Below are 24,384 nucleotides of genomic sequence, written 5' to 3'. Positions count from 1 at the left end.
CAAACTCCTTTTTGTTTATGATCCCTTCCTCATATGCTTTTACTGTTAGCCTGCTTATAGTTTTAATTATCCTCTCTGTAGGATTTAGTTTAATGCTTTTATAGAAAGTGGGATCATTTAGCATTTTAAGCATATTAGTCTCATACGTGATGCTATCTATTAGGACTATTCCACCTCCTTTATCGCTGCTTTTTACAGTCACTGCGTTATCTTTCTTGAAATTGGTCAGCAAGTTATGTTCCTCTTTAGTTATATTGTATTTAGGTTTAGGGATAAATCTGAGTGCCTGATCTAATGTTTTTATAACTGTCTTTTCAAAAATTGCTGTTTCAGGACCCACTTGGTCTAAAGATGGAGTGAATGTCGAAGGCACAGCCACTATATTTGATGCTATGTCAACTGATTCAATGGGGTCACTATCCAAAAAGAATTTTTTTAATCTCATCTTCCGAAAGAAAGAGTGGAGATCATGATATAACTCAAATACATTCACATTAGCGTGAGGGACAAAAGATAACCCCTTAGATAATAAGGAGACATCAGCAGGGGCTAGAGTACGTGAGGATAAATTGAATATTGGGATTACATCCCGTTCCTCCAATACTGTTTGTTCCTGGTTTCTAGATATTGTTGAGGTTCCTGGGCATATTGATGGTTCTGGTAATTGCCTCTTGTTGTGTTCTGGAACCTGACTCTTTGGCGTCCCCTTCTCCCCCCCCGTTGTCCTAAAAAAGGCTGGCGATTATTTCTTTGGCCATTTCTAGGATCGAATGGTCTTTCATCTTGATAACCCATGCTACTCTCACCATCTGATTCAGCATCTGAGGAGTCAGAGAAGGTGTTAATTTTATGTTGAGAATTATAATTATATGATCCTGATTGAGTATCTGCTTTATAGAAGCCATCTACGGTATATGGATAGGTCCGTTCTAAGGTATAGAACCTTTTATCTTTTAGAAATTTGTCATCCTTTCTTTTTCTAAGATAATCTGAGAATGAAGCAATATCGTTTTTTATGACTTCTAGTTGTTTATTAGCATCCTCAACCGTAGTTGACTTCCTGATTTTATCTTCTAGTTCCTCTATTTCTTTTTTTATTTCTGCCGATATTTCTTTGGATGTGGATATTATTAAGATCATAAGATCTCTGGAGCAGCGACTCGCAATCATGCTCCATTTGATGAGAAAGGATTTAATATCCACGAAGAGGCCAGGGATATTTCTGATCCTAAGCCCTAATGGAATAATACCATTTTTAAGATAATTCAGCATGAATTCTCCATGCGCCTCTATCCTGATTAATTTCTTTTGTAGGTTCAATAGTTTGTTAATATCACTACTATTATGGGGATTACTAGAGGAGCCATTTCCAAACGTAACATTAGTGCCTACTAGTGTTGCGAAGTCCTCATCCGAGAATCCGAACGTTTGTAGTTGGGCCATTGGATTATTTATTAATTGAGAGCTACTATCAGAGAGAAAGAGTGATAGAAAAAAGCAAGAGAAAGCTAGGAGCCAGAAGCCAAAGTATAGGGACCCAAATAGGTCAACAGAGACAAAAGGATGAGATAAGTAGACACAATCTTTGTTATACACTTCAGCAATCTAAGAATACATGATATTAAGTGGACGTCCCACACAGATATACCGTGGGTAAATTGTGTAGTATATCAGGGACCCCCTGGAAAGGATAAAAATCCTGGGACAGGGAAATTGTTCAGTACAAAGGTATATACCCAGGCCTACAATTATGAAAACAACCAAGGCTATTTCAACAGCAAAATTAAAAAGGTGAACACACAAAATGACAAAAAAATTATTTTTGGATATTTAAGAATTTAATTCTAGTGATAAAACAATTGATCAATAACATATAACAAAACTGATGTATTGAATACACTTAATACATTAAAAAATTATTTTCATTCATCAATTACTTAAAAACGACATTTGTTCTGATAAATATGCAGGTTTACAGATAAGGTCTTCCCAGATATTGTTGGGGGGGCTGTTTATCTCAACGCGTTTCGACACGTAGTTGTGTCTTCATCAGGAAATTATTTATACAGCCAATTATCTAAAGAGAACAAAACATATTTTTAAATTTTTTGAAACATTCATGACTGTGTGTTTAAGAGACAAAGCATTATATGGTTACATAGCCTGGTTTTGTTGGAAGATAAAAATTATTATTTTATAATGCTGAAGTATTAGCTTTCTTGCATCTTGACGTTAGTTCAAGGAAAACAAAACTCTATATGCATATAACTACATGATATTCGATATTTCCATATATATAATTTACACATATATTTGATGTAGCTGATCAATACATTTCATTGCATCTTATAAATTTATGCAAAAAGATTCCTTCTGTACGAATTGGAAAAAAGAGAGAGGAAAAACAAAAGTGATGAATTCTACGGAATCTAGATAGCTCTCTTTTAAGGGATAAGGATTGTTCTAAATTTTTTATAAATGGAGACTTTTCTTCTAAGTAGTTTTATCATACAAAGACGCTACATGCAGCTATTTTTGACCAATGCTTGTTCCCAAAAAGCATGCAGTTTTTGTATGTATATGTGTCAATGTGGTCTTGCTATAAGCACATCGAATAAATATACATAGTTATACTTAATTTTTACTTTAAAAAGACTGGTTTGTTTCCCGTCACCTAACTATTAGTTTTAAACATCTTACCTAGACTATCTTTTTCCGCTTTTTAACAGTTTCAGAACGATGAGGGCGAAGAGTGAGGCACCTTTCTTTACCTTTGCAATCAATCTTGGTATGTGAAACCTATAGAAAAAAACGGTTTCTTGCTTTAAGTCAGTCTTTCACAAAGGATTAGTCAGAAAGTTAGATTTGCATAAACTCGTTCTAAAATCTCACTCCGTTTTTTACATAATTGCTTGTTACCTGGGTTTGGCGGTTTCACTGCATACATCCAACTCTTCTGTTCAGACAATTAAAACATACTATGCTCTTTAAAAACAGATATTCTGAAACAAGAGGTAAAGATGCAAGCTTAGATAAATAGCCTCTCTTTTTTATAACTAAATTCATTATTTGTTGCACGAGCGTAGTCTCTAATTCTTTTTTGAAAAAAACCCCATCACGTTAATTTTTCCGTTTTATTTAAAGAGCATCCATTTATTGTGCATTTTATTCAAAAATACCAACAATTGAGATCTAGTGATAAGTCAATTCCTATTTTGCCCTTACAAAGAGTTACTGAGACATAAAGTATTACTCTTAGCGGTAATTCATATGTATGCGGTATAGTTTTACCTTGTTTGATTATTGTGTCAGCGTTATGAATCCTTAGCGTTATAAATCCTTAGCGTCATAAGTATTTAGCCAACTAAAAAGCGCCCCCGGAAGCTTGTTTCCTTTCCAGTAAAGAATTGGCTTGGTAGTTTGGTCTGCCCTGTTCCCATGATGCACTGGGCCAGGGTCAGACTAATTTGCATGTAGCCAGGTTCTGAGCTGGGATGGTGCAGTGAGCTAAAAAACGGTGATGGATCAAGCCCTGATCTTTTGACTGGGTAGGAGTGTTCTGCTTAATTCAGATACTCTGTCCATCACCACCCCCTTTATGAATCGTTTTGGCCACCTCGAGTGTGGAAGGGTATGCTCAGATGTGAGTCCCTTGCTCACTGCACCATCAGGATTCAAGCAAGCCGGGCCGAAGACGGCTGTAATGCCAGAAACCGGTCCCCGGAAGCTTGTTTCCTTTCCAGTAAAGAATTGGCTTGGTAGTTTGGTCTGCCCTGTTCCCATGATGCACTGGGCCAGGGTCAGACTAATTTGCATGTAGCCAGGTTCTGAGCTGGGATGGTGCAGTGAGCTAAAAAACGGTGATGGATCAAGCCCTGATCTTTTGACTGGGTAGGAGTGTTCTGCTTAATTCAGATACTCTGTCCATCACCACCCCCTTTATGAATCGTTTTGGCCACCTCGAGTGTGGAAGGGTATGCTCAGATGTGAGTCCCTTGCTCACTGCACCATCAGGATTCAAGCAAGCCGGGCCGAAGACGGCTGTAATGCCAGAAACCGGTCCCCGGAAGCTTGTTTCCTTTCCAGTAAAGAATTGGCTTGGTAGTTTGGTCTGCCCTGTTCCCATGATGCACTGGGCCAGGGTCAGACTAATTTGCATGTAGCCAGGTTCTGAGCTGGGATGGTGCAGTGAGCTAAAAAACGGTGATGGATCAAGCCCTGATCTTTTGACTGGGTAGGAGTGTTCTGCTTAATTCAGATACTCTGTCCATCACCACCCCCTTTATGAATCGTTTTGGCCACCTCGAGTGTGGAAGGGTATGCTCAGATGTGAGTCCCTTGCTCACTGCACCATCAGGATTCAAGCAAGCCGGGCCGAAGACGGCTGTAATGCCAGAAACCGGTCCCCGGAAGCTTGTTTCCTTTCCAGTAAAGAATTGGCTTGGTAGTTTGGTCTGCCCTGTTCCCATGATGCACTGGGCCAGGGTCAGACTAATTTGCATGTAGCCAGGTTCTGAGCTGGGATGGTGCAGTGAGCTAAAAAACGGTGATGGATCAAGCCCTGATCTTTTGACTGGGTAGGAGTGTTCTGCTTAATTCAGATACTCTGTCCATCACCACCCCCTTTATGAATCGTTTTGGCCACCTCGAGTGTGGAAGGGTATGCTCAGATGTGAGTCCCTTGCTCACTGCACCATCAGGATTCAAGCAAGCCGGGCCGAAGACGGCTGTAATGCCAGAAACCGGTCCCCGGAAGCTTGTTTCCTTTCCAGTAAAGAATTGGCTTGGTAGTTTGGTCTGCCCTGTTCCCATGATGCACTGGGCCAGGGTCAGACTAATTTGCATGTAGCCAGGTTCTGAGCTGGGATGGTGCAGTGAGCTAAAAAACGGTGATGGATCAAGCCCTGATCTTTTGACTGGGTAGGAGTGTTCTGCTTAATTCAGATACTCTGTCCATCACCACCCCCTTTATGAATCGTTTTGGCCACCTCGAGTGTGGAAGGGTATGCTCAGATGTGAGTCCCTTGCTCACTGCACCATCAGGATTCAAGCAAGCCGGGCCGAAGACGGCTGTAATGCCAGAAACCGGTCCCCGGAAGCTTGTTTCCTTTCCAGTAAAGAATTGGCTTGGTAGTTTGGTCTGCCCTGTTCCCATGATGCACTGGGCCAGGGTCAGACTAATTTGCATGTAGCCAGGTTCTGAGCTGGGATGGTGCAGTGAGCTAAAAAACGGTGATGGATCAAGCCCTGATCTTTTGACTGGGTAGGAGTGTTCTGCTTAATTCAGATACTCTGTCCATCACCACCCCCTTTATGAATCAACTAAAAAGCGCCAGCACGGGACGTCGTGTACAGATTAAAATCGTCTCTTTAAATGACAGCAATTCTAAGGAGACATAATCATTATGGTTATACTATAGTGAAGTAATGTTATGTTTCTATACGTCATTCTGCAAAGGAAACAGATTTATACCTTTGTCACTACGTGGGATTAATGAGTCCTGTCTGTTCAATTCCACGAGCAGATAGGTGAATGAAGCAGGATTTTCTTGTTCTATTACTTCCAAGTTCTTCTAAGCTTCCTGATAGATGAGCGTGTTCTCATTAGAATCGAAGTTATCGGCTGCGAGACAGAAGAGTGCGAAAGAGTGCAGTCAAGCTGTCAATTAATTTCCCTTGGTTCAGTATTATTTAGCGTTTAGGGAGGGAATGGACGTTCGAGCTCTTCCTATTCCTAAATTCTTACCGGTTAGGATGGTGACAGACTTCTATCTCACGATGCCTCGCCTGGTGCAAAAGAAAGGGGTTTGTAATCTGTTTTCTCATTGGTATTTATACCAAACAGGTTCGGTGTCATCTCAGTATATACACGCCCACATTTAAAGCTAGAGTGTATCCGAGATCAGTATGTTTTGGTCGTCTTTTTTATAGTTTCTTTTAGAGCCGACTTCAGAAACAGAACAAAAACGTTAATAATAGTCGCTCTGTCCCTAGGAAAGCTCCAAAGGTTTGCCGACAGTAAGCTATGGTGAACTCTATTTTTAATGAACAGCAATATTCATTTCCTTTTTGATGTCTACTGAAGTATATATGTTTTCTCATAACTTCATATATTCTATCCATTTTTATATGATTGCACAGAAGGAATCTTTTTGCATAAATTTATAAGATGCAATGAAATGTATTGATCAGCTACATCAAATATATGTGTAAATTATATATATGGAAATATCGAATATCATGTAGTTATATGCATATAGAGTTTTGTTTTCCTTGAACTAACGTCAAGATGCAAGAAAGCTAATACTTCAGCATTATAAAATAATAATTTTTATCTTCCAACAAAACCAGGCTATGTAACCATATAATGCTTTGTCTCTTAAACACACAGTCATAAATGTTTCAAAAAATTTAAAAATATGTTTTGTTCTCTTTAGATAATTGGCTGTATAAATAATTTCCTGATGAAGACACAACTACGTGTCGAAACGCGTTGAGATAAACAGCCCCCCCAACAATATCTGGGAAGACCTTATCTGTAAACCTGCATATTTATCAGAACAAATGTCGTTTTTAAGTAATTGATGAATGAAAATAATTTTTTAATGTATTAAGTGTATTCAATACATCAGTTTTGTTATATGTTATTGATCAATTGTTTTATCACTAGAATTAAATTCTTAAATATCAAAAAATAAATTTTTTGTCATTTTGTGTGTTCACCTTTTTAATTTTGCTGTTGAAATAGCCTTGGTTGTTTTCATAATTGTAGGCCTGGGTATATACCTTTGTACTGAACAATTTCCCTGTCCCAGGATTTTTATCCTTTCCAGGGGGTCCCTGATATACTACACAATTTACCCACGGTATATCCGTGTGGGACGTCCACTTAATATCATGTATTCTTAGATTGCTGAAGTGTATAACAAAGATTGTGTCTACTTATCTCATCCTTTTGTCTCTGTGGACCTATTTGGGTCCCTATACTTTGGCTACTGGCTCCTAGCTTTCTCTTGCTTTTTTCTATCACTCTTTCTCTCTGATAGTAGCTCTCGAATAATAAATAATCCAATGGCCCAACTACAAACGTTCGGATTCTCGGATGAGGACTTCGCAACACTAGTAGGCACTAATGTTACGTTTGGAAATGGCTCCTCTAGTAATCCCCATAATAGTAGTGATATTAACAAACTATTGAACCTACAAAAGAAATTAATCAGGATAGAGGCGCATGGAGAATTCATGCTGAATTATCTTAAAAATGGTATTATTCCATTAGGGCTTAGGATCAGAAATATCCCTGGCCTCTTCGTGGATATTAAATCCTTTCTCATCAAATGGAGCATGATTGCGAGTCGCTGCTCCAGAGATCTTAATAATATCCACATCCAAAGAAATATCGGCAGAAATAAAAAAAGAAATAGAGGAACTAGAAGATAAAATCAGGAAGTCAACTACGGTTGAGGATGCTAATAAACAACTAGAAGTCATAAAAAACGATATTGCTTCATTCTCAGATTATCTTAGAAAAAGAAAGGATGACAAATTTCTAAAAGATAAAAGGTTCTATACCTTAGAACGGACCTATCCATATACCGTAGATGGCTTCTATAAAGCAGATACTCAATCAGGATCATATAATTATAATTCTCAACATAAAATTAACACCTTCTCTGACTCCTCAGATGCTGAATCAGATGGTGAGAGTAGCATGGGTTATCAAGATGAAAGACCATTCGATCCTAGAAATGGCCAAAGAAATAATCGCCAGCCTTTTTTAGGACAACGGGGGGGGGAGAAGGGGACGCCAAAGAGTCAGGTTCCAGAACACAACAAGAGGCAATTACCAGAACCATCAATATGCCCAGGAACCTCAACAATATCTAGAATACCAGGAACAAACAGTATTGGAGGAACGGGATGTAATCCCAATATTCAATTTATCCTCACGTACTCTAGCCCCTGCTGATGTCTCCTTATTATCTAAGGGGTTATCTTTTGTCCCTCACGCTAATGTGGATGTATTCGAGTTATATCAGGATCTCCACTCTTTCTTTCGGAAGATTAGATTAAAAAAACTCTTTTTGGATAGTGACCCCATTGAATCAGTTGACATAGCATCAAATATAGTGGCTGTGCCTTCGAAATTCACTCCATCTTTAGACCAAGTGGGTCCTGAAACAGCAATTTTTGAAAAGGCAGTTATAAAAAAATTAGATCAGGTACTCAGATTTATCCCTAAACCTGAATACAATATAACTAAAGAGGAACATAACTCGCTGACCAATTTCAAGAAAGATAACGCAGTGACTGTAAAAAGCAGCGATAAAGGAGGTGGAATAGTCCTAATAGATAGCATCACGTATGAGACTAATATGCTTAAAATGCTAAATGATCCCACTTTCTATAAAAGCATTAAACTAAATCCTACAGAGAGGATAATTAAAACTATAAGCAGGCTAACGGTAAAAGCATATGAGGAAGGGATCATAAACAAAAAGGAGTTTGAATTTCTAAATAAATCTGATAAGAAAACTTCTTGCATTTATGGGTTACCTAAGATCCACAAAAATCAGGATAACCCTCCATATCGTCCGATCGTCTCTACAATAGGGACACCCCTTGAAGCAGTCTCTAAGTATTTAGACAATATTCTCCGTCCCTACATTTCTTTGTCTCCATCATATATCAAAGATACGGCCGCGATCATTACTAAAGTAGAAACACTGCCCTTTAATGAACAAAGAGATATCTTAGTGACCCTAGACATTGAGTCGCTATATAGCAACATCCCCCAAACAGGAGCAATTGAAACCACAATGTGGTTCATTGACAAATATCAAATACCCTGTTCTAAAACTTTTATTAAGGAATGCTTAACACTTGTTTTACATGAAAACTTTTTCGAATTTGGAGAAAATTTGTTCCTACAGACTAAGGGAGTCAGCATGGGAGCTTCTATGGCTCCCTCAATAGCAAACATCTATATGACTGCATTCGAGGATCAAAACATCTTCAATGAAGTGGCCCCTTTCTTTGAGTCTGTTTCCCATTGGTACCGATACATAGATGACATCTTTTTTGTATGGACCGATGGGGAACAGACTCTGGGAGAATTTCTCCTTTGGTTGAATCTGGCAGACAATAATCTCCGATTCACTGCCCATACCAGTACAACTAGAGTAGAGTTTTTGGATATCTATATAAAAAACAACGGAGGACTGCTGGAAGTAGATCTATATACTAAACCCACAGCGAGGAACACACTATTACATTTCAAGAGCTATCATCCCAAATGCCAGAAAGACAGCATTCCCTTTTCACAATTTCTAAGGGTAAGACGTAATTGTACTAACCTTAGAGATTATGACAACCAGTCTGAAAATATGAAAGAAAAATTTATCCAGAGAGGATATCCCCGCCGTTTAGTTAGAGAGGCTTACAAAAGGGCCAGATTTTACGATCGAGATGCACTTTTACATTCACAAAAACAAAGTACAAACTCGACGTTAGTCTGTGTAACAAAACATTCCACCCTAGACTCTACAGTCAGACAAATAATAAATTCTAACTGGTACCTGTTGAATTTGAACGAAAATCAACAAAAAATAGCTAAACCACTCTATGCTCACAAGCGGAATAAGAATCTCAAGGATCAAATTGTACATTCGAGACATACTCAAAGAACAGATAATCCTCCTTTTATACAGAGATCAATCACTAATAATGGCACAGCAAAAAGAACATCTCGTTGCGGCTCATGTAAGTCATGTAACAGTATCATCACGGGAGAACATTTGATGTTTAATAACATCAACATTCAGGCTAAAGAGCTATGGACATGTAACACCCAAAATGTGATATACTTAATCACATGTCCCTGCAATCTTGGCTATGTGGGTGAGACGTCACGAGCAATAAAGACAAGATTAACAGAACACAGGTCAGCAATAAGAACCAGGAAACTGACGGCACCTTTAGTTAGCCATTTTACAGAGTTTAAACACTCACATGAGGAACTGAAATGGCGAATACTAGAAAAAGTCCACATACCCAACAGTAAAGGTGGAGACAGGATAAGAAAAAAGAAAGAGGTTTATTGGATTTTTACCCTTGGAACATTCAAACATGGCCTTAACCATGAATTACCCTGGGAGAATGCAATCATATAAAAATGGATAGAATATATGAAGTTATGAGAAAACATATATACTTCAGTAGACATCAAAATGGAAATGAATATTGCTGTTCATTAAAAATAGAGTTCACCATAGCTTACCGTCGGCAAACCTTTGGAGCTTCCCTAGGGACAGAGCGACTATTATTAACGTTTTTGTTCTGTTTCTGAAGTCGGCTCTAAAAGAAACTATAAAAAAGACGACCAAAACATACTGATCTCGGATACACTCTAGCTTTAAATGTGGGCGTGTATATACTGAGATGACACCGAACCTGTTTGGTATAAATACCAATGAGAAAACAGATTACAAACCCCTTTCTTTTGCACCAGGCGAGGCGTCGTGAGATAGAAGTCTGTCACCATCCTAACCGGTAAGAATTTAGGAATAGGAAGAGCTCGAACGTCCATTCCCTCCCTAAACGCTAAATAATACTGAACCAAGGGAAATTAATTGACAGCTTGACTGCACTCTTTCGCACTCTTCTGTCTCGCAGCCGATAACTTCGATTCTAATGAGAACACGCTCATCTATCAGGAAGCTTAGAAGAACTTGGAAGTAATAGAACAAGAAAATCCTGCTTCATTCACCTATCTGCTCGTGGAATTGAACAGACAGGACTCATTAATCCCACGTAGTGACAAAGGTATAAATCTGTTTCCTTTGCAGAATGACGTATAGAAACATAACATTACTTCACTATAGTATAACCATAATGATTATGTCTCCTTAGAATTGCTGTCATTTAAAGAGACGATTTTAATCTGTACACGACGTCCCGTGCTGGCGCTTTTTAGTTGGCTAAATACTTATGACGCTAAGGATTTATAACGCTAAGGACTCATAACGCTGACACAATAATCAAACATGGTAAAACTATACCGCATACATATGAATTACCGCTAAGAGTAATACTTTATGTCTCAGTAACTCTTTGTAAGGGCAAAATAGGAATTGACTTATCACTAGATCTCAATTGTTGGTATTTTTGAATAAAATGCACAATAAATGGATTCTCTTTAAATAAAACGGAAAAATTAACGTGATGGTTTTTTTTTCAAAAAAAGAATTAGAGAGTACGCTCGTGCAAAAAATAATGAATTTAGTTATAAAAAAGAGAGGCTATTTATCTAAGCTTGCATCTTTACCTCTTGTTTCAGAATATCTGTTTTTAAAGAGCATAGTATCTTTTAATTGTCTGAACAGAAGAGTGGGATGTATGCAGTGAAACCGTCAAACCCAGGTAACACGCAATTATGTAAAAAACGGAGTGAGATTTTAGAACGAGTTTATGCAAATCTAACTTTCTGACTAATCCTTTGTGAAAGACTGACTTAAAGCAAGAAACCGGTTTTTTCTATAGGTTTCACATACCGAGATTGATTGCAAAGGTAAAGAAAGGTGCCTCACTCTTCGCCATCATCGTTCTGAAACTGTTAAAAAGCTGAAAAAGATAGTCTAGGTAAGATGTTTAAAACTAATAGTTAGGTGACGGGAAACAAACCAGTCTTTTTAAAGTAAAAATTAAGTATAACTATGTATATGTATTCGATGTGCTTATAGCAAGACCACATTGACACATATAAATACAAAAACCGCATGCTTTTTGGGAACAAGCATTGGTCAAAAATAGCTGCATGTAGCGTCTTTGTATGATAAAACTACTTAGAAGAAAAGTCTCCATTTATAAAAAATTTAGAACAATCCTTATCCCTTAAAAGAGAGCTATCTAGATTCCATAGAATTCATCACTTTTGTTTTTCCTCTCTCTTTTTTCCAATTCGCACAGAAGGAATCTTTTTGCATAAATTTATAAGATGCAATGAAATGTATTGATCAGCTACATCAAATATATGTGTAAATTATATATATGGAAATATCGAATATCATGTAGTTATATGCATGTAGAGTTTTGTTTTCCTTGAACTAACGTCAAGATGCAAGAAAGCTAATACTTCAGCATTATAAAATAATAATTTTTATCTTCCAACAAAACCAGGCTATGTAACCATATAATGCTTTGTCTCTTAAACACACAGTCATAAATGTTTCAAAAAATTTAAAAATATGTTTTGTTCTCTTTAGATAATTGGCTGTATAAATAATTTCCTGAGGAAGACACAACTACGTGTCGAAACGCGTTGAGATAAACAGCCCCCCCAACAATATCTGGAAAGACCTTATCTGTAAACCTGCATATTTATCAGAACAAATGTCGTTTTTAAGTAATTGATGAATGAAAATAATTTTTTAATGTATTAAGTGTATTCAATACATCAGTTTTGTTATATGTTATTGATCAATTGTTTTATCACTAGAATTAAATTCTTAAATATCAAAAAATTATTTTTTTGTCATTTTGTGTGTTCACCTTTTTAATTTTGCTGTTGAAATAGCCTTGGTTGTTTTCATAATTGTAGGCCTGGGTATATACCTTTCTACTGAACAATTTCCCTGTCCCAGGATTTTTATCCTTTCCAGGGGGTCCCTGATATACTACACATGTCAAGACATTACCATCTTATGTACGAGATACGAGTGACTTTCTTAAAAAACTACAAAAGATACAGTGGAAAGAATCTTATCTACTAATGGCTCTCGATGTATCAGCGCTCTATACAAAGCATCAGACACTATGATGGTATCAACGCCATTGAATACTACCTTGACAAAGAGTTGAATCACAATGTGGAACACAAGAAAATGCTGTTAGATATGACTATGTATTGCCTTTCCAACAATGTGTTCATGTTTAATAACATCCTATACCAGCAGAGGAGTGGCAATGGGGGCCAGCTTCTCCCCGAGTTATGCCTGCCTACATATGGGCAGGTGGGAGGAGCTATTCCTCAGGCCCATGATACAAGACAGTGGTAAAATTATATTGTGGCTATGATATATAGACAATGTCCTTGCTATATGGGATGGGTCATGTGAATCTGCTGCCCAATTTGTGACTGATTTAAACAAAAATTAGATTAATCTACAGTTCACAGCAAGCATCAACAACCACGCCATTACGTTCCTTGACACTGAGGTCTTTATTAGAGATGGGCTAATTAACACTAAGCTGTTTAGGAAACCTACAGCAGGGAACTCTACTCTGCATGCGAGTAGCGCTTATCCGCGGCACCTCATCAGCAGTATCCCATATGGTGAGATGCTATGGATGAGACGCCTTCATAGCAATGAGGATGACCTCAAGATTGCTCAGAATGAATGCATGCAGAGATTTTTGGCCAGAGGCTATTCCCACAAAACTATAAAATTAGCTATCAGCAAATCTATGATTAGGACCAGAGCAGAGCTGTTACAATATGGGGAGGTTGAAGAAATTGACAACATTACAATACCCCAGAAAGTGGATGATGGTAAGGATATGCCTTTCAGGATGGTTTTGCAATTTAGCAAGCAGCATAATCAAATCAAAACCATCATAGATAAGAATTGGCCCCTGGTTTTGGCGGATCCTGTCATTGGGTCAGATCTACCAACTAGATTATCCATCACATACAGCCGAGGTCCATCCATGAGGGATCGGTTGGTGGATACCAACCCTGAAACCATGGATTCAGCAAGCTGGCTGAAAAACAGAAAGGGATTTTATCGCTGCAAGACATGCAAAGCATGCCAACACGGTATTAACAAAACTGAGTACAAGACTCCGTTCAGCGATAGGAAAAAAACAATCAATAAACTACTGACCTGCAAAACTGACCATGCAGTATATGTTTTGACCTGCCCCAGCGATTTAATCTATGTAGGGAGTACTAAATTGGCAGCACACAAAAGAATTCTACAGCACCTCAGGGCCATCAGTAACCAAGATAATACTTACCCAGTAGCCCGACATTTTAAGGAAAGACACTCAGCTAACAACAAGGATCTTACATTTTATGTAATTGATACGATTCCCCAAAGTAGAAGGGGGGGGACAGGGAGAGTGCGTTGAGGTTACTGGAGACACAGTATATTTTAGAATTAAATAGTAAACAACCAAATGGCCTGAATGTTACAGAGGATTTACATACCTGTCTGTAATCATGATTTGTTCTATCTGGTTATCCCTATACCTCCACCACTGTACCACTTTGCCGCTCTAGCTCTGAGTTTGCTTACTTACCCCTGAGTGAAATGTGTGACTGTTTACATCTCCAAATGAACTAGAAATTCCAATTCCAGCAATTCACATTTATTTACACACAATGGGACAATGTCCATGACATATGGTGATATACCCGTATACTCAGCACACAGAGGACCATGATATTGGATAATTATTAATAGGTTTTAGACATGTGGTTTTTATCAAAATTATTTATATATTTATTGCCTATATGTGAATTTTCTAGTGGATTATATGTATATTTATATTTATATTTATATTGAAGCGTTTTTATATCATTTACATAAAACATGTATCCATAGGATATATATCTTTTATGAATGCGCTTTTGCACTATGCTGATAAATCAAATATTGAATCTATTAAACTTCAATACTTGAGGTTACCATGATTTAACCCTGTCTATACCTATGAGGAACATGTTCAACCCTAGGGTCCTATTTTGATATGAATTCTGAGATACATCATCAGTGTATATGAACATATGACTAAGTTTCTTCAAGTTTCTATATACTACTATTTAGTAGATCGATTTAAGTACTATATGCACTGTCACTTTACATTTACGTTTTTATTTACTCTGCACATCACTTGCATTTTAACATTTCACACACACTTGTTAAATTATTTACATGAGGCATGATGGACTACTGTACAATACAACAACCTGTGATAAAGAATTCAGTCATGTTATGGGATTGCAATGTATTACATGTCTAATTATCTGATATGCACTTGTAATGTATCACCACTATAGATTTGCATATTCAAACGATTAATTTTATTGTCATTTCTGTGACTACCATATCGGAAACAATACCACCTTATTTGTAAGTCTGTCCGCTATGTCATGCATCAGCACGTGAGCACCTATCATCAGCACTTGCACTTTTAAAAAAGGAAAAAAGTCTGTTGTACCGTGTCATGTGATCAAGGCTCACCGTGAGCCGAAACGCGTCAGGACCGAGCAGGCAACACCAAATAAATTGAAATTGGCACAATCCAAGTGGTCCGTCTCCGTCTTATGCATGAATGCTGAGGAAGGACGGAATACAACGATATTTATCGCCCGGCGAGATTTTAAATACACAGTGGACGTAGGTCATGTGATTGACCACCTGTGAGTTTTAAAGGCCTAGCAACACTCTCCTGGAACATTGCTCAATACATCTAGTCAAGCCCGTAGAGCCCTTAAAGAGCCATTTTACATAATGAGGACGTTCCAAATGCAAGAAAAGTGGCAATGTCATAATATGTACAAAGAGATAAACTACGTCAAAAACCCGAAAATGATGATCTATAAACAATTAATAAATTAATAAATAAAAAAAGAGAAGGGTTCGGACTTAGCTAGTGAACACTCGTTTCTAAACTACCATTTGAGGACTTAACATGGTCAAATGGAACCGTACTCTCCATGTCACGCTTTCACACATGAATGTCCTTATGTTAAGGTATGTCAGGTATCCAAGCCATCACTTGAGTGCCTCAATTATACCATACACATAATGCGGTTGAAACTGTTTATTACAGCAGATTTTATCTAGAATAGCCTTTCTATGCATGATTGTTTAAATCATTATGTATACACTATGTGTTTACTGTCATGATCACATCTTTCACTAACGCTTCGGCGTATTTCTGCACTCAAGCATTGACAGACAAGTCTGTCTTCACGCTCAGTTCGGCCCCAGTGACGGGCATCTAGCTTCTGCATGCCCTTCAGCGTTGTAATGTTCCGGGGTGCAGGGCAGCGTCCTAGCTGTCCCGCGCCGCCGGAGCGTCCCTGCGCTGACGCGTGACGTCAGACGCGAGGGGTATAAAATAAAGAGGCGTGGCAACAGCAGTTAGTCGGAGCCACACGTAGACCACCAAATTGGCTCCTGTCGTGCATTAGCGTTAAGCGGCCGCTAGCACCGCGAACGCCTCATAGCAAACGCTACACAGGCGACGAGGGTCTCACAGAACCACATCCTCAACTGCACGACACCCTTGAGACCCTACATGATCTCCAGACGGCAGTCTTCACTTTTGGGCTATTGCAGGAGCTACGAGTGGTAGACCCGAGGACACGTGTACAGCGGCCTCACTTGCATAACCACCGGACAAACGTGGTAGGAAAGCAAGTACACCGCCCGCGGAGCTGGAATAGTGCACCCCATAGACGACAGTGTGAGTAAGAAGAGCACGCCACGCCGCCACCCCGTGCCCAACGCCACCCCCCCTGTGGTAATTCACGCATAACCACCGAGGCCCCAGAGCCAGGTCAGGAGAGCGAGCCCAGTGCTGAGAGGGATCACACAGTTAGCCCGCAGGAAGGACTATCGTTAGTCCCCGGGCCAGCGCCACCTCACACGAATGTAGAGGACCCAACGCGGCACACTGCGCACGTGCCAAAATGGCGTCCATTCCCACCCTCAAACCTTTTGCGGTTGACGGAGCTCCCTCATCCCTCGCCCCACGCTGGAGGGATTGGACAGACCGCCTACAAATTTATTTAGAAGGAGCAGGAATCTCCAGAGAGAGGCGCAGAGCCCTACTCCTACACTTATGGGGCAAAGACATACATCGCATATACAAAACGTTGACTGAAGCCACACCAAAGACGTATCAAACACTCCTCGCAGCGCTGAACGCCTACTTTGAACCCATGGCGAGCAAAGATTACGAGCGGTTCATCTTCCGCCAAGTGAAACAAGAGGCCGATGAATCGTTAGACGCCTTCCACGACAGGCTAAAAGAACTAGCCAGCTCATGCAGATTTCGGGATGAACAGGAGGAGATCCGGGGACAGATCATCCAAGGCTGTTTCTCGTCCAAACTCCGAGTCGCAATCCTCCAGGAAGATGACAAACCCCTCGCCGACATACTTAAACTTGGCCGGTCTAAAGAGCTGTCTCAGGCGAGAGCATCCCACATGGAGTCAGCCCTCCACCGACCTGTCAAGACTGAACAAGTTGACACGGCGGAAAAGGTGAACGTGGTACGGCCCAAAGGGAGACAAATGAGCGGAAGAAAACAGCCAGACAAAAAGAAGGAGTGTGGATATTGCGGGGGCCAGCCCTACCGCATGCAAGACTGTCCCGCGAGAGGGAAGAAATGCAGCGCATGCGGGTGGATGAACCATTTTGCAGCAGTATGCAGGTCCACAAGAGCCAAGAAGGAGGCCGCACATGCGATGAGAGAAGCAAGAGACAGTGAAGATATGGATGACGACACATAAGACTATCCAATTCACTACGTATACGCCATTGATCAGCCAACAAGGAAGAAACGCCGCCTCCCGAAGTGCCGCATCAAGATTAACCAGCAAGAGGTGAGAGCCACCATCAACATGGGGACGTCCATCGAACTAATGGCAGCGAACGTATACAACCAACTGCAAGCAACGCCTCCACTACGTGAAGCCAAGAACTGGGTGTTCGCATATGGCCACAAGACGCCCATCCCTCTAATCGGGAGCTTCCGAACAGAACTACAACACCGAGAGGAAACAGTGCCCACAACGATCTATGTCACGAAAGAAGGTAGCGGCATGCTACTAAGCGGACAATCTGCACAAGATCTAAAACTCATATCCTACGCCATGGCAGTACTGGAGCAAGAGTTAGACACCATCATGGAGGAGTTTGAGGAAGTATTCAAAGGCATTGGATGCCTAAAGGGGAAGGAGGTGTCCCTCCACATCGACCCATCAGTCCAACCGGTTGCGCTAAGGCATCGGCGCATTGCGTTCCACCTTAGGAAGAAAGTCGAAGAAGAACTCAAAACACTAGAAAGACAAGGGATCATAGAGACCCCATGGGTATCCCCGATAGTAGTGGCCCGAAAACCCAAGCAACCCGGACAAGTCCGCATTTGCGTGGACATGCGTCTCCCAAACGCAGCGGTGAAGAGAGAACGACACCTGACCCCCACAATAGATGATATCCTGGGAGAACTCAACGGAGCGAAATGGTTCTCCAAGGTAGATCTTCGATCGGGATATCACCAGCTACCGCTCCACCCCGATTCAAGATACATCACCACTTTCTCCACTCATGTAGGACTGAGACAGTACTGACGTCTCAACTTCAGGATATCGAGTGCAGCAGAAGTATTCCAGAACACTATCCGCGAGGTCCTTAGTGGACTCCCAGGAGTCATCTACGCGACGTCCGTCGAAGAGCATCATCAAAGACTACGAGGGGTCCTCCGAAGGATCAAAGAGTTCGGCTTGACCCTGCACCGGGAGAAATGCCAATTCCTGCAGAAGAAAATCAGCTTCTTCGGGTACACCTTCTTGGACCAGGGAGTAGCGCCTGATCCCGACAAAATAAAGGATGTCCAAGCGGCCCCAGCCCCAACCAACGTCTCAGAAGCAAGGAGCTTTTTGGGTATGGTGAACTTCTGTGGGCGCTTTATCCCCGACCTCTCTAACCTCACCAAGCCACTCCGAGAACTGACCAAATCAGCCACGACGTGGCAATGGGGCCCAGAACAAGAAAAAGCATTCCGTGACACCAAGGCAGCCCTATCCGCGGACACCACCCTCTCGTACTTTGATCGCTCTAAAGCCACTAACATAGCCGTGGATGCCAGCCCTTTCGGCTTAGGGGCAGTGCTGACGCAGCTTCAGGGCAACGGGGAGTTGGCACCCATTGCCTAAGCCAGCCGATCATTGACTGACACTGAATAGAGGTATTCGCAGATTGAGAGGGAGGCCATAGCCATCCACTGGGCCTGCCGACACTTTCATGTCTATGTGTACGGCCACTCCTTCACGGTGACCACGGACCACAAGCCTCTCCTACCCCTATTCCACGGATCAGCATCAAAACCACCTCCGAGAATAGAGAAGTGGATACTTCAGCTACAGGGCTTTGACTACAGAGTGGAGTATAAGCCAGGGTCAACGAACCCCGCGGACTACCTGTCAAGGCACCCCCGAGAAGCCACCAGGACCGAGAAAGAAGAAGCGGAAGACACAGAGGAATTAGTCCGACTAGTGACAGAAAGATCCAGGCCACTACCCATGAGCCTTGAATCCATCGTGGAAGCCTCACAGAAGGATGAGTACTTTCAACTGGTCGCTGACGCAGTCCGATCAGGCAACTGGCACCCCATCCAAGACTCCCTGAGTAAGAGGACACCACAAGCCAAGGCAACCCTGGAATCCATCCTGAGGATCAAAGAAGAAATGTCTCTCGACAGCCAAGGATGCATCCTATGAGGTCCCAGCCTAGTCTTGCCAGCCAGCCTAACTCACCAGGCGGTGGAACTAGCACATAGAGGACATCAAGGCATGGTGAAAACCAAAAGCAGACTGAGGGCCAAGGTATGGTTCCCAGGCATGGACCAAATGGTCACAGAAACTGTCAGAACCTGCAACTTGTGCCAGGCCGCGGGCAGCCGGACCGCCCTCACCCAATCGTGACCGAAGACAACCCTCAGAAGCCATGGGAGTGCGTGAGTGCAGACTTTGGTCACCTCCCGGATGGACGGTACACGCTAGTGATAATCGATAATCGATGACTTCACCAAGTATCCAGAGGTCGAGATTGTAGAGAGCCAAACGGCCACGGAAGTCATCGCTAAATTTGAGAAGACTATCGCCACTCACGGCATCTTTGGAGTGGTAAAGACTGACAATGGACCACCCTTCCAAAGCCAAGAGTTTGCAGAGTACCTAAGGAGCTGGGGGATATACCACCGGAAAATAACCCTGCGCTGGCCCCAAGCCAATGGGGAGGTAGAGAGGTTCATGCGCACGCTCAACAAAACTATCCGAATAACCCTTGCCGATGGGTCACTGTTAGAAAGAGCCATTTACAGCTTCCTAAGAGAATACCGCATGACCCCACACGTCACCACAGAGGCGGCACCTAGTGCGTCGACCATGGGCCGGATAGTGCAGGACACCCTCCCGAACCACTCCACGTGGGTTCCCCAGCGAGCCAACAAAGAGAAGGCCCTGGCTAACCGGACTTGCTCCAATGAGCAAGCCAGCAAACGACGAGAAGCCCGTGAGTCCACGATACGACCAAGTGACCAAGTCTACCGCAAAGATCGCTATCCAGGAAGCAAGTTCTGACTCCCATTTGAACATCAACCGTGGACTGTCACTCGCCGAACTGGCACCATGGTGACAGCCCAACGAGGTGCCGAAACAGTTACCAGGGACGTTTCATTTTTCAAGAGAGCACACCAGAGTGCCTCACCCGGCCCAGTCCAGTCCAGCCCGAGTCAGAGACAAGAAGAAGATCCAGAGACTGACCCATACATCTCGGAAGAAGAAAACCTGAGAGACCAGAACAATTCTCCACTTCCGGCTACCCCGATGATCAGAGAGTCCAGCCCGTTGTCTCCGGCTGGAGCAAACGGTACCCCAATCCTGGGAACCCCCAGAGTGACAATGCAAAGAGGGGGCCAATCCAGATATGGGCTGAGGCGGAATCCCGTGCCCTCCTCCCAGCTAGCTGATTACCTGGTGGAGTGACGCCTCTATTGGACACTGGCAGACTGGTAACATTGTTTATTGTACACTGTAATCTCTATGTTTTGCTGTTTTGATAAAGGTTGGAAGGAATGTAATGTTCCGGGGTGCAGGGCAGCGTCCTAGCTGTCCCGCGCCGCCGGAGCATCCCTGCGCTGACGCGTGACGTCAGACGCGAGGGGTATAAAATAAAGAGGCGTGGCAATGGCAGTTAGTCGGAGCCACACGTAGACCACCAAATTGGCTCCTGTTGTGCGTTAGCGTTAAGCGGCCGCTAGCACCGCGCACGCCTCATAGCAAACGCTACAAGCGTCACGCGGCGCCGAGCGTCTTGCACACCTTATGCGTTACGCTCCTGACATATAGGAGGCTCCGTGAGAGTGACCCGTTTGATCTCTACATTCAGAGAACAACGGAGGGATAAGTGGTGAGTGCTGACGCATGAATAAGGCCGCCCCCGGCATTTCATTAATCTTCCTGTTTTATCACACAGAGGTACGCATGGGCTCACAACATCACCGGCGCTCCTGCCTTATCCAGTGTTTGGTGGCAATTTAATGCAATTGCTATCAACCCTCACACTCTTTATAGACGTCCGTGGTTATTTTGTGTTCCCACGCTCACACGTTTCTGGAATCCATTTAGGATCGCGTTCACCATCTTGCACGTGGTAACACTGAAATGCCTGCTTTGATTTAAACACACATGTAAAACTATGGAATGCTGCCGTCCAATTCAGCTTCCATTCACTTGAGCTCTATTCCCACGTTTTTAATCTGAGAACGGCTTTCACGCAATTACCATTCACTCTGCTCCCATAGTGGCACTCAGAAATCAGAGACATATCTCGGTAGAGCCTGCCAACCATCTCACCACTTTATCCCGGTATCTTACCTCTTTCCCCCGTTTTTAGTCACTGCGGTCACAGCAATTCACAACCTTCTCTTGCCATGTATGTCTTTCACTTTTATCGACTGGGTCCTGCTTTCAGTTATTGTTTTTCCTTTTTGATTAGATGTCCAGACTCCCTTGATTCAATCAGGATTTCTGACACTCCTAAGATACGGGAGTTGTACCTCAACGTTCTTAGATCTATGAATTATCTGGACCAAACCTACAGGAATTATTTTTCGAGTAAGTGGTTTTACTTAGAGGCAATCACCATATTGCCCGTTGTCTCACCTCCTAGATACATCCGTTGCTTGACAGACACCTTATTCTTGCAGGTGTTTTCTCACTCCCTCCTCCATATGTTTGGGAGCCCAGGAGCCCATTGACCCTCCACCATTGACTTGTGAGAGGTCCCTTCATATCCACTCATAGTAATTATATTGGGCAGTACTGCCTATGTTACTGTATTTAATTTTACTAAAAATATGAATCCGACGCACCACCCTTTTGTCCTTCGTAGGTGTCCCATCACCCCACACCCACCACCTTTGTCCTGAGGAAGACCCCGCAAGTAAGGGTTAGAAGAACATACATACACACAGGGGTCGAAACGTCGACACTTTGCTAATGCCAATCTCTTCAACACTACTTACTTTACTGTGGAATCGTGTGTTACATGGCAAATGTGTAGAGATGTTATGTACTATGACGAATATCTAATTGTTTTTGGTTTCCTGACATATGAATAATATATGCCTGAATGTTTGTTTGTGATATTTTATCACCACATATACTCTGTTTACCTCACTACCTCACTCGAATCACCATCCTTCCCTTTTCCACGTTTCCCTTTGGGCACTGCAATAATGATATATTTACAAAAATGTATGTCCCTCAAAGCTTTTCTGACAAAATGTTAACTAGTTTCAGTGTGATTAAATAACAATGCAACATCAATTCATTCCTGCTTTGATTCTTTAACGTGAATATCATTGTAACCTTTCCCCTTTGACACAATCTCAATGTTTTAAACACTGGGACCACCGTAATATACACTGCTATGCCAGTCCGGGCACTAAAATGGAGGCAGCGCTTGCACCAGTCTCCCAAGAATGATTCTGTGATGCAATGGCTAATACCCCTGCCTGCAAAACTGGCCCCAGACACTGCTGCGCATGCTCATGGCACAAACGGGCTACAAAATGGTCTAAGGAAAACTGTACACTGATAATATCTTTCCAACCTGTGTACGCAATGTCGTAAAGTTTTACCAGTACAGAATAAAAGGATTCCAGTAACAGTAGATCGATGCACCCACATCTGGATTCTTGAATTTCCCTAAAACTGAAAGCTTCAGAGCAAGGAATAATCAGCCTGATTCATGTACGGGCCGTTTTGCGTGGCCCTAATAGCGAATCATAGCGACTCGCTATTGAGGACACGCAAAACGGCATTCATGTAGGAATTGCTAAATAAATAGCGATTCCTACATGATCTCTATTTGCGAGTAGAAAATTGCTACTCGCAAAAAAAGGAATAACTCCCCATTCATTCCTATGGGCCAAAAGGCCCATAGGAATGAATGGGGAGTATCCCTTATTTGCGAGTAGCAATTTACTACTCGCAAATAAGATAGCGATTTTAAGGGTGCCAGGGGTGTCCAAAGGACACCCTGTAGCACCCCTAAAATGCACATTTGAACAGGTGTTGCGCACACACATGTCCAAAGGACATGTGTGTGTGCAACATGCAACTTAGAAAAATGCTTTTAAAAGCATTTTTCTGAGTTTTTGCTATTTACCGAGAGGTCTGACCTCTCGGTAAATAGCGGCCCAAAAGTGCAAAATCGCTATTTTTTTGTGTGTCATGAATAGCATTTGAGGAATCTCTATTAGAGATTCCTTAAATGCCATTCCTCGCAAATATGCGAATTCTTACATAGCGATTTTTGCATTTGGGATTGTGAATACCAAATGCAAAAATCGCACTCGCAAAGGGCCAGATTCTCAGAATCTGGCCCTTTTGCGAGCGCTTTTGGCTACATGAATCAGGCTGAATATTCCGCAGGCCCGCGAAACTCCACAGAATTCTGCAGAGTTTGCTGTGACTCCGCAGAATTCCAATTTGTGAAGCCTTGTCCTGATGCACTTGCGGATGGGCTATCCAACAACATTATTGAGTATAGCTGTTCCAAAGTCCAAACCCGGGCCTTACTCTAATTGACACAAGTGCATTATATATTAAATATATACAAAGTAAAGATTCCAACAATTCAACTTACCTTACATTTATAGATACAGCGGCCTAATGTTATTGCTAAATTAATAGAGGCACAATTACAAATGAAATATTGTTGGTAAATTAGAGAGCTGGGGTCATCCTGCCAGTCTGTGTATGAACAGGATATGCTTTCTTCTGTTGTCCTGCGAGTCCTGTTGCCTAGACCGACATTACTGTTTGAAAACAAAAACAGTAATGAGATGTGCACGCTTGACACTAAGGAGGCAACATTTGCTTTGCAGCCAAACTCTCGAGCCCTGTGGGACGTGGTACAGCGCAGGGGCATGTTGGAACATGCAACATACTTGACCTGGTGCACACACTCGGTAGTAAAGCAGTTTAAATAAATGTTTATTTACATTAATTGTTTCTTTGGAAATAAAAATATATACCTGTAAGCACAGCATGAAAGAAAGGCAAACAGGTTGAGACAT

This window comes from Lissotriton helveticus, chromosome 1_1 (genome assembly GCF_964261635.1).
Source record: "Lissotriton helveticus chromosome 1_1, aLisHel1.1, whole genome shotgun sequence".
Taxonomy (NCBI): domain Eukaryota; kingdom Metazoa; phylum Chordata; class Amphibia; order Caudata; family Salamandridae; genus Lissotriton; species Lissotriton helveticus.
Note: the sequence above shows the minus strand (reverse complement) of the source record.